The sequence below is a fragment of the Habropoda laboriosa genome, unplaced genomic scaffold (assembly GCF_001263275.1).
Source record: "Habropoda laboriosa isolate 0110345459 unplaced genomic scaffold, ASM126327v1 scaffold18, whole genome shotgun sequence".
NCBI classification, from domain to species: domain Eukaryota; kingdom Metazoa; phylum Arthropoda; class Insecta; order Hymenoptera; family Apidae; genus Habropoda; species Habropoda laboriosa.
The window spans coordinates 815,703-825,363 of record NW_017100152.1 but is presented as its reverse complement, the minus strand read 5'-3'; the positions used below and the strand labels follow the sequence as shown (position 1 = coordinate 825,363).

The 9,661-nt window shown below is 45.2% G+C and overlaps 1 pseudogene; it reads left to right on the top strand.

The window, feature by feature from the left end:
• The first annotated feature begins 711 nt into the window (after positions 1-711).
• LOC108575927 lies at positions 712-2,477 on the top strand (annotated as a pseudogene).
• The last annotated feature ends 7,184 nt before the right edge of the window (positions 2,478-9,661 follow it).

Genomic DNA, 9,661 nt, shown 5'->3' with positions numbered 1-9,661 from the left:
CCTAATTGTTTAACATAGAAGTGGGGTAATTTGAGCGTTTTAAAATAACCATCGCGCTCGCTGTTCTATCTCTAAAGCTGAAATCGTTCCCAGCGATATTCATAAATGGAACCTATCGAATATCTCGTTTATGGGCAATAATCGATCCTCTATGGACAATAAAGCTTCGTGTGTCGCTGAGAAATGGGGAATTTATTCATGACGGCAGATCTCGAATCTTAAATTGGCACCCGACAGAAAGAGAGTAAGAAACCGGCCGACTGGCTGGCTGGCTGTATAATTAGCCATGGTCGCGATAGCAGTTACGAGGCTGGCACGCATAAACGCCTTGTACACGCGAGATCGTGCGGGCCTAGGTGTTTACCGTCTTTCAAGTGGCTGCACACCTCAAAAAATCTTATCGAGCGCCAACGTTGCATTCTGTGCGGTGCACTGTACTTATGAGGGAGTTATCGCTGACTAGAGTGTTTTCTCATATTGAGAAACGAGAAAGATATGGAGCGAGTAATGGACATATTGATTAAACTCTTTAGAGGAGTGACAAAATAACAAACACATTTTGATAAAGAGTCTAGTTCACGGAAAGAATAATGTGACAGCTTTGCCGTATCTATCCTCTCATTGCTATCGCTAATTGAAGGTAGCGTTAATTCCTAGAATTTACGATTTTTCTAATTCAATTGCTTGTTATAAACAGTCGCTAGTGCCTTCCATTCGTCAGTAGTTCATCATGATTCGAGTAAAGATCATCGTATGTTCGTTTCTTCTGGCGTTTAGCGCTAAAGTGAACGCGGATTGGTACCATGATGCGGTAGTGTATCAAATCTATCCAAGGAGCTTCAAAGACAGCAATGGGGACGGTATTGGAGACCTAAACGGCATCACCAGCAAGTTAGACCACATAGCAGACATCCGCGCCAACGCCATCTGGCTGTCGCCTATCTACCAGAGCCCACAGGTCGATTTCGGCTATGATATTTCCAACTTCACTGACGTTGACCGGGATTATGGCACCCTAGCAGACTTCGACAGGCTCGTGGCCAAGGCCAAGTCCCTCGGACTGAAGGTGATCCTCGATTTCGTGCCTAATCATAGCTCCCACGAGCATCCCTGGTTCAAGAAGAGCATCCTAGGGATCAAGCCTTATGACGAGTACTACGTTTGGCGGAACGCCAGGATCGTGAATGGCACCAGACAGCCTCCAAACAACTGGCTGAGCACCTTCGAGGGTTCAGCTTGGCAGTGGAACGACGTTCGTAAACAGTACTACCTTCACCAGTTCGCTGCAGGTCAGCCAGACTTGAATTACAGAAGTTTAGCTCTGAATCAAGAAATGAAGAACGTGTTGAGCTTCTGGATGGACCGCGGAGTCGATGGTTTCCGTATCGACGCCATCAACCATATGTTTGAGGATGCTAGGTTCTTGGATGAACCAAGCGCGAACAGGACTGATATTCCTAAGGATGACTACGATAGCTTGGTGCACATTTACACTAAGGACCAGAACGAAACCTACCAAGTTCTGTCATCTTGGAGAAAATTGCTGAATGATCATTCAAATAGGACCAAATCTGACACTAAGATGATCCTCACCGAGGCATACACCACATTCGACAAGACTATCAAGTTCTACGGCGCTGGTTCTACTGTTCCATTCAACTTTATGTTCCTCACGGACTTGAACAACCAATCTAAACCGAATGACTACAAAAGGCTCATTGACAGATGGATGAACAACGTACCTAACGGCAGCGTGTCTAATTGGGTCGTGGGAAATCACGATAACCATCGTACGGCTTCGAGATTTGGTAGTAAACGTGCTGATCAGATCGCTATGCTTGCATTTGCGCTCCCTGGTGTGGCGGTTGTTTACAATGGCGACGAAATAGGAATGGAGGATAGGAAATTCACGTACAACGAGACCGTGGACCCAGCTGGACTTAACGCTGGACCTAACAGGTTCTATTTGAAGTCCAGAGACCCTGAAAGGACACCTTATCAATGGGACAACAGTACCAGCGCAGGTTTCTCCAGTAGGTCGAAGACTTGGCTGCCTGTGAATGAAAATTACAAGACCCTAAATCTGGCAGCTCAGAAACCGGATCGTCTTTCTCACTATAAGATGTTCAAAGTTATGGCTGCTTTGAAGTCTGTGTTCTTCCAGTCTGACGTAAATGTTACCGCAGTCGATGACAAAGTGTTGAGCGTCATTCGAAGGCAAGGGCAAACCATTGTGGCCGTCTTGATCAACTTCTCCGATAGTCCTGTGACTATGAACGCTAGAATCAAACTGAACCTTCCCATGCAGATGAAAATTTACGCTGCCAGCGTTGGATCAAATCTTCGACCTGGTTCCTGGGTCTTTCCTTCAGAATTGGTCATCCCTGGCTCGGCCTCTGTTGTGATTACCACTCCAAATATAGGCTTCGTGGATATCGAATAAATTTCCCCGTTAATGTTTTCACGTTTTAAATAATGTAGAGAATCTATTGTATTCTCTTTATGAAAGAATGTTTAATAAATTTGAACCTGATTGAAATGTTTCTTTTTTATTGTTGCTTTAATAAAGAAGTTTTAGGTTATCTGCTCTTTCGACACGTACGATCATTTATCCGCGAATTGTTTTCCGATATATCCTCACGTCGTTAGAAAGGATTCATAAATTTTTGGTGCGGAGCCGAAACTTCCATGAAAATTTAACGACTACCGAACCACCGTAACCAGCGAACTTCCATAATTATTTGTATCAGGGTGTGCGACAAAGCAGCAAGTACCACAAATTTCTATACATATACATGCATTAGCGATTCGGATCGACCTCGAATCAGCTGCGATAGAAGTCGGGGTAACAGCATCGTCATTGTTAAGAGGAAGTGGCGAATTGCATGATTAAAAAATTGAATCTACTCACTCGCATGGTCTGTCAGGAATTGAATAAAGTATCAGCTATTAATTGTCTGTATTTCAATGCGAAACATTACGTCTATGCTTTATTGTTTCGTTAATTATTCGTACAAAGCGAGGTTATCAAGTGTAACGATTCATTTTGATTTTATATTGCTGGTTAATTGTCAGCTTCAGTACGTAAAATGTCATTAAAAATGTCATGAACCGGGAACTCGCCTACAGGCAAGGTAGTCGATCGAAATAATTAAGTAGAAACACGGACCAAACTTTTTTCAGATAAAAAGAACCCTCGGGCCATATTAAATATATCCCGGCAATTAAATTCAACCCTGCTTCAACCAGTTACATATTCAACGGTAATAAATGATGGAAAAGTGCATCGGCGGCGAATAAAAATTTCATGGTTCTTTAATACGAGAACAGAATTTCCCATCTCCATTTGCCTGATCCAGATTCATCTCGGTATCGTCCATGCTGTGATCAAAAGAAAAACGACGAGGTCGGTCAATCCGCAGCCAGCTAATTAACTGTCCGCTTCTTGGTTTAATGTAATTGAATTATTTAGCTCTCTATATTTCATTGCCATCTGTTTTATCGCGTCTTTCACGAATTCTCGAATATTCGTAGAATAATTACCTGTTGAAGTGCAGTACTTGATAAAAAGAAACATACTTACAAATACCCAAGGTAACCAATTTCTGCTCCGCGCAAGATTTTCCATTAAGACTACCACTGTAATCAGAGCTTTCTGATTATTCCCCACAGCAGCTTCCTCCCTTTGTGTATCACCCTCAAACCGATGTTCATAACCCAGCCCCTCATCCGTAAAGCACAATCTTTTCAAATAGTTAACAGTGTTATACGTCGGCTTTGGATGGGGGTTGGAATGAAGCATTCGGTGGAGTCGCTCGTGTAAACAACGTTTCCTTGGAATTTTCCTTGGAAAGTCGGTAGCTTGGTAGAGTGGAGAACATTGTTTGGCCGTTCTTGGAAGACGCGACGGCGTGACGAGGTAGGGAGAGATGGAGGAAGAGGCAGTGCACGCACACGAGTGGCCCGGTGGAAATTCTCAAGTTTTCATGCAGACAGCCTCCACTGTGCACCGCGCCGCAGCGCTGCACCAATCACGTTGAGTGCACATTCTTCAACCTATCCTCCTGTCCCTTGTTCACGTTATTTCTCTTCTTCTTTCAAACGTCTCCGGTGAGGACACACTCGGAAGGTATGCATCGACTTCATTTGTGTACACACAGAGCGCGTGTATTCGGAGCGTGCTTCTCCAGTCCCGCTGAGAATCGACGTAGACGTCTCTCTCTCTCACTCTTTGTCCTCTAACTTCGTGTGCCTTCTGCCCTCTATTTTTCCCGACTGCCAACCTTGCACACTACCGTTTCACTGTGATAAGATCAATCATGCCGCATCGGTGCTTTGTTTCACGTACATATATACCCGGTAGAATAAGCTGCGATGCGGTTGTCGCGATAAATGATAAGCTTCGCCGCCTTCCTAGTTAACCAGACACTTCTCTTCTGTTTTCGGTTGACTGAGAACGATAAATGAGAAGTTGAGTGTTTCCGATCGATCTCGTTCGCGTTCAGACAGCTTATACTCGGGATTTGAGGCGGACAATATTTATTTAACATTTTTCTAAAAATTATCAGAGATTACTTTATCAAGTTTAAATGTGCGCTGCTATATCACGGAGGACAGATTTGTTCACTGTGCCTGAAACTTACAACCGGTACCTTATTACCCGTTAAGAAACTCGAAAATTCGCGAGAAGCAGGCGAACTATATTAAAACACTTCACGGGTAAAATTTCTGCCAGCTAGGGTGCATCGCAGTCATCGTCGGCGTTCCAGCGTGCGCCCAGGCAATCTGTACCAAATATTTTGACGGCGAATGTCCCGGAAGTCTCGTCTTATTTGCCGCGCGGTAACTCACAGGCTCTTAATTAATTCGCCTCCTTCCCCTCCGCCGTCTTCCCCTTCAGCAGCCACCGATGTTTTTCTCTCTTTCGCAGATGCTTTTGACGCCTATTTCCTTCCTTTCATCCCGCGGACCGTGAATTTTCGCCCAAGAACTCAGCCTCTTCAAAGGATTGCCGCGCGGTTGCAATCTCTCCCTCCGCCCTTCTGTGTACTTTCTTCTTTGCCTTTTAATTTCATCGTTCGAAAGAGGGTTGCGTGTGATTCACCATTCGCCACTCTCCGTTGTACAAAAGCGGAATATCACCGCGAGAAAGCCGAAGGAACGGCGCGGTGGTTTTCGCGTGTTCTCCAATTAACCGGCTCGAATCTTGAAATGGAATCGATTTTCGAAGGGGATCGCGTAATCCTACGGTACGGTTATCGGGCGTCGAACGTCACCTCGTTAGCGTGGAGGGCTGGCATTATCATAAAATCGAAGCACGTAACGAGCACAGGCCGGCGACGGATTAAAAATAGGCTATACTAACCCCTGCTCGTGGTGCGAATCCTATTTGAGGGTGACTATCCTTGATTGGGTGAACACGCTCCCTGGTTGCACGACGCGCGGGGTCGATGTCTCTGTAACATTTGCATAGGAATACTCTGTCAGCTCTCTAGCAAATTTTTTTCAAGGTAAAAAATTGATCGTTGCCTGCCAGTGTCGTTAAAATGATTCCTAGCTATATTGGGTTGCACGTAACCCAATTAAGTCTTCTTCAAATTTATTCATTCTTCACCCGAAAATTTTATCAACTCACCCTCGTTATGGTATGGGCCACGATAAAGCCAGGTCCTAAATTGAACCATCTAACTGCGCCACTGATTGATGACGTTGAACTTAGGACCGTACACTGCACTCTGTTTTGGGATTTCTTAACTGGTCGTACTTCTGTCAATTCGATTATCTCGTCACGTGAAACATGATTATACATTTCGACTTCTGGCCAACTTTACGATTTCGATGTATCGTGACCCGTAGTGTACATTAATTTCTGAAAGAGATACAGTGCTATTGCTCGTCACACTACAATCTTCCATCTCGTCCTAATCATCAACAATGATACTTAACAGTAATCACCCAGGCTAAGTCAATTTATACAAAATTGATCATGCCAAACCTTGTTTGAAGCACGTGCTACCGCATGTTTCCCAGAATCCAGCGACACCTCTTGCTCACGGCTGGACGATAAGCTACCGTCATATCGGTAAATAGTAAACACCGATCCCCGATTGTTCTCCCCTGTTTGCCGGTCGCGGCATGTGAAACGTCCCCCGTGAGAGCATCACTCCAACCTCTCTCTGTTCGGTTCCCCGATCAGTAGGCGAATGAAGGGGGTGAGGTGGTGGAGGATATTGGCTGGCGGATTTTATGCTCGACCCGAATCCAATTATCCTGAATAATTTATCGGCGAATCACAGGCGTTAATGACATCAGGCCGAATTAAGCCGAGCTCTCTGAAAAGTGTGACCGCCGCGAGAGAAACGCCCAGTCGCCAATTAGTATTCCTGCCGCGGATAAAGTTCCCATTTTTACGTCGCACCAGCGCCAGTTCGATTATCTACGCGGGCCGTGTCGGCCATTCACGCGCATTTTCGACGCGACGCGACTTCCCCGATAACCGGCCTGTGTTCGCGCGGTTTTTATTGCTTTTCGATCACCTGCCTCTCGTGCGTCCGCCATTCCTTGTGAATCGTCCACGTTTCACCAACAATGCGTTAGTTTCTCGCGTGAAATATTGCTCTATGGTGTGCCAATGATCTACGTCTGCAATTAACATCAAGTGCCTTCTTGTACCCTAATTTAAATATTTTAGCGCATTTAAAGATCTTAAAATTCATTTTCGTTTTCACGTGGAAACACGTGAGTGATCTTCCTTATTATCACAAGTACTCGTGACAATTGGTAAATCAGGTAATTGTTTCGTTAATCTCGAATCGTTCGCCGAAACGACCCGTCATGCAAGGAACGCCAGCCGACAGACCAAGTAAGAAGAAGTTTCCCAGGGCGAGGAAACGATCGTTCAACGTCGTCGACAGTGAAGGAGGGGATGAAGGAGGGTGCAAAAACCGCGCGACGGATGCAACTCTCGCGTTAAACGGGAAACATTTCAGTGCAATCCGGAGAAAACTGGCTTCCTTCCCGAGTTAGCTAGACCGTTCCTAAGTGGCGTCCAAAATTGTAGCAGATGCCGATCTTGCTGAAGTATTAGCCGCTATTTATCAGTTAACTTTCCGTTCCGGCCGACACTTCCACTGGAATACCGCTTAGTCAGGAAGAGGGGCGACGCGGGGGGTGAATTTGTGGATAGGTGGAGCGAAGGGTAGCTAGTACGAAGAAGCTAAGAATCGCGCTCGAGAGGAGAAACTTCGCCAGTTCGAGGGAGATATATCTTTGGGCTTCTTTCGTTTGACATCACACCAGAGGGTTGGCTCTCTCCAAGTTTTAATGATTCCTGGCTAGAAGGCTGCTCCACCGTATGTTGGGAGGATGCTCCAGGGAGCCAGTGGACTCTTGCAAAACAAACGAGTTAATTTTTTCACAGAATTTTTTACTTTTTTCCTGAACGCTTTTTAACTGCTAGGTGATTGATTAACGAGCTGTCTTTCGTATACAAAATTTGATAAACTTTCAGAAAGCAACTTTTTGGTTTTCTTGGAAATTCTCAAGAATTCGTTCAACACAACTATTTTCTACGGGGGTGCAAAAGTACAGTTGGGGATTTCGAGTCTCTCGGGAGGTACATGCGCGATAACCAGTTAAACGCGTCAGTGCTTTTCGACGACTGGAGCACGCGGGGCGGTGAACGTTTTTCGTTTAATGAAATTCAATCTGTCCCCTGCTGGTTGCTTCATTTTTTTCAATTTAACTTCTCCGTTCGCATGCGCTTATTTCAACGCTCGTGACTATAAACAGTCAGAGCTGATATTTTTAATACGTTCGACACACATCATTCCATTCACTCTTTCTATTCGATGCAATAAAACGTATGGACGTATTTATTCCCTCGGACGTTGAACTAATTAAACGTCATTGTTTATTAAAACGTCAAATTCGTCACTCTATCACAAACAACCCTGTCTGCAAACTATAACCGCAACGTTAATCAATATCGGCGCGTTCAACGTGTTAATTAACCAGCTAATTAAAAATGTCACGCGACTCTTTCTCCTGGTTCCTCTCCGATAAATAAAACAAAAAAAAAGAAGGGAAAGGTTGAAAGGGTTGGAGACGATCGTCCGGAATATACCAGGTTTTCATTTCACCTTTCGACCTCGTGGTTCCCTTTGTTCGCGCTGAAAGTGTACGTGCGACCCGCTAACGAACTTTCCTATCACGTTAAAACGTTATCAGTCCGCTAGGCTCGTCTCGTAATGCTGTAAAGCAACTTCGAGCATATTGTCGCTGCGACGCTTTTATGTTTAATAGCGTGTCATTTAATTATCATAAACGTGAGTGAATCCAGCGGGCGCGGCATCGAGCGGGGAACTTTTGTTTCGAAACGCTGTGTAACCAAGTTACGACCGTTCATCGAATCATCTCTCCTCTTCACGGGGGCGTCGATTGTCTGTCGTCAAAACGAGCAACTTCCGACGAAAATGCTCTCTCTCTCTCTCTCTCTCTATTTCTCTCCGTTTATCTTGTTATTTTTATCTCCAGGATCCTTCCTTCGAATCACGAGACAATTTACCGTTGACTATCCACCTCAAAAAGCCTTTTCAATTTCTATTTGGAGTGAAGAAAAGCGATTTTTAACGGCTTTGAAAGATATAGGAGTGATTCCCGGTAGAAAATTGAGTCGAAAGTGTGGAATGAAATTTTTCGATATCGACCTTCATTTCTGAAGAAATTGTCTTTGAAAATTCGCGTGGCACCGCGGTTTAATGGGTCCCGCTGTAAACCCTCGAAACTTCAAAATCAGTTTCCTCTTAAACGTGAGCTCGTATCGAAAAATTTCATTCTACAATAATTTCGATTCTTTTTTTTTCGTGTAACAGCTTCAACTCATGTCCTCGACAATTCTGTACACACAGTCAATTCGTGGTACAAGTTCGACATATGAGGTTTCCAGCAAAACGAGACGGTCGAGTCCCGAGTGGATTGGTTCCGGCCACCGCAAAAAGTCAACCATCAACACCCGTGGCAGGAACTCTGTAAAAACGGCATTGCTACATCGACCAGCGACAAATTCGTGTACGTGTGTCGAGCAGGAAGGCGTGTGTAACTGGACGCAGACGTGGCTAACTGCATTAGCTCCGTTCTCGTGGACCGTAGGGTCCTTTGAGGGTGGCGTGGCAGCCGAATACCAATCAGTTATGTCAATTGGCCCCAACAAAGTAATGAATGGTAATTGCGAGTCGGCGTCCGCTCGCACGTCCATCCGTTCGTCTCGCGCCGTGGCGTTTCCGCCCCTCTGCCCGATCCCATCAGCTCCTTTCCGCCCGCGTCACACATGAGTCGGGCCTCTCATCGATTTTAAATCGTCTAATCGGATTCTGTCGGGTGCAAAGGGCGCGGTAATCGCCTACTGCTTCGACCAAACGGCCAGTTGACCTTCGAATCGGCCCACTATTCACTAGACGGCCAAAAGTTTCTCCGTTCGTTCGAGTCTGACTGGTTCTAAACCTTCCTCTTTTTTTCTATTCGAGCACGACTCGACGTTTCATTCTGCTGGAAACTCGTTTACATATCGGTCGAAGCAGCGAATGGCTGCGAATCAAGTGTCCAGGGAATGAATTCAGCTTCCGGGAACTTTATGATAACATGGAAATTAGGGTTGTCTGGA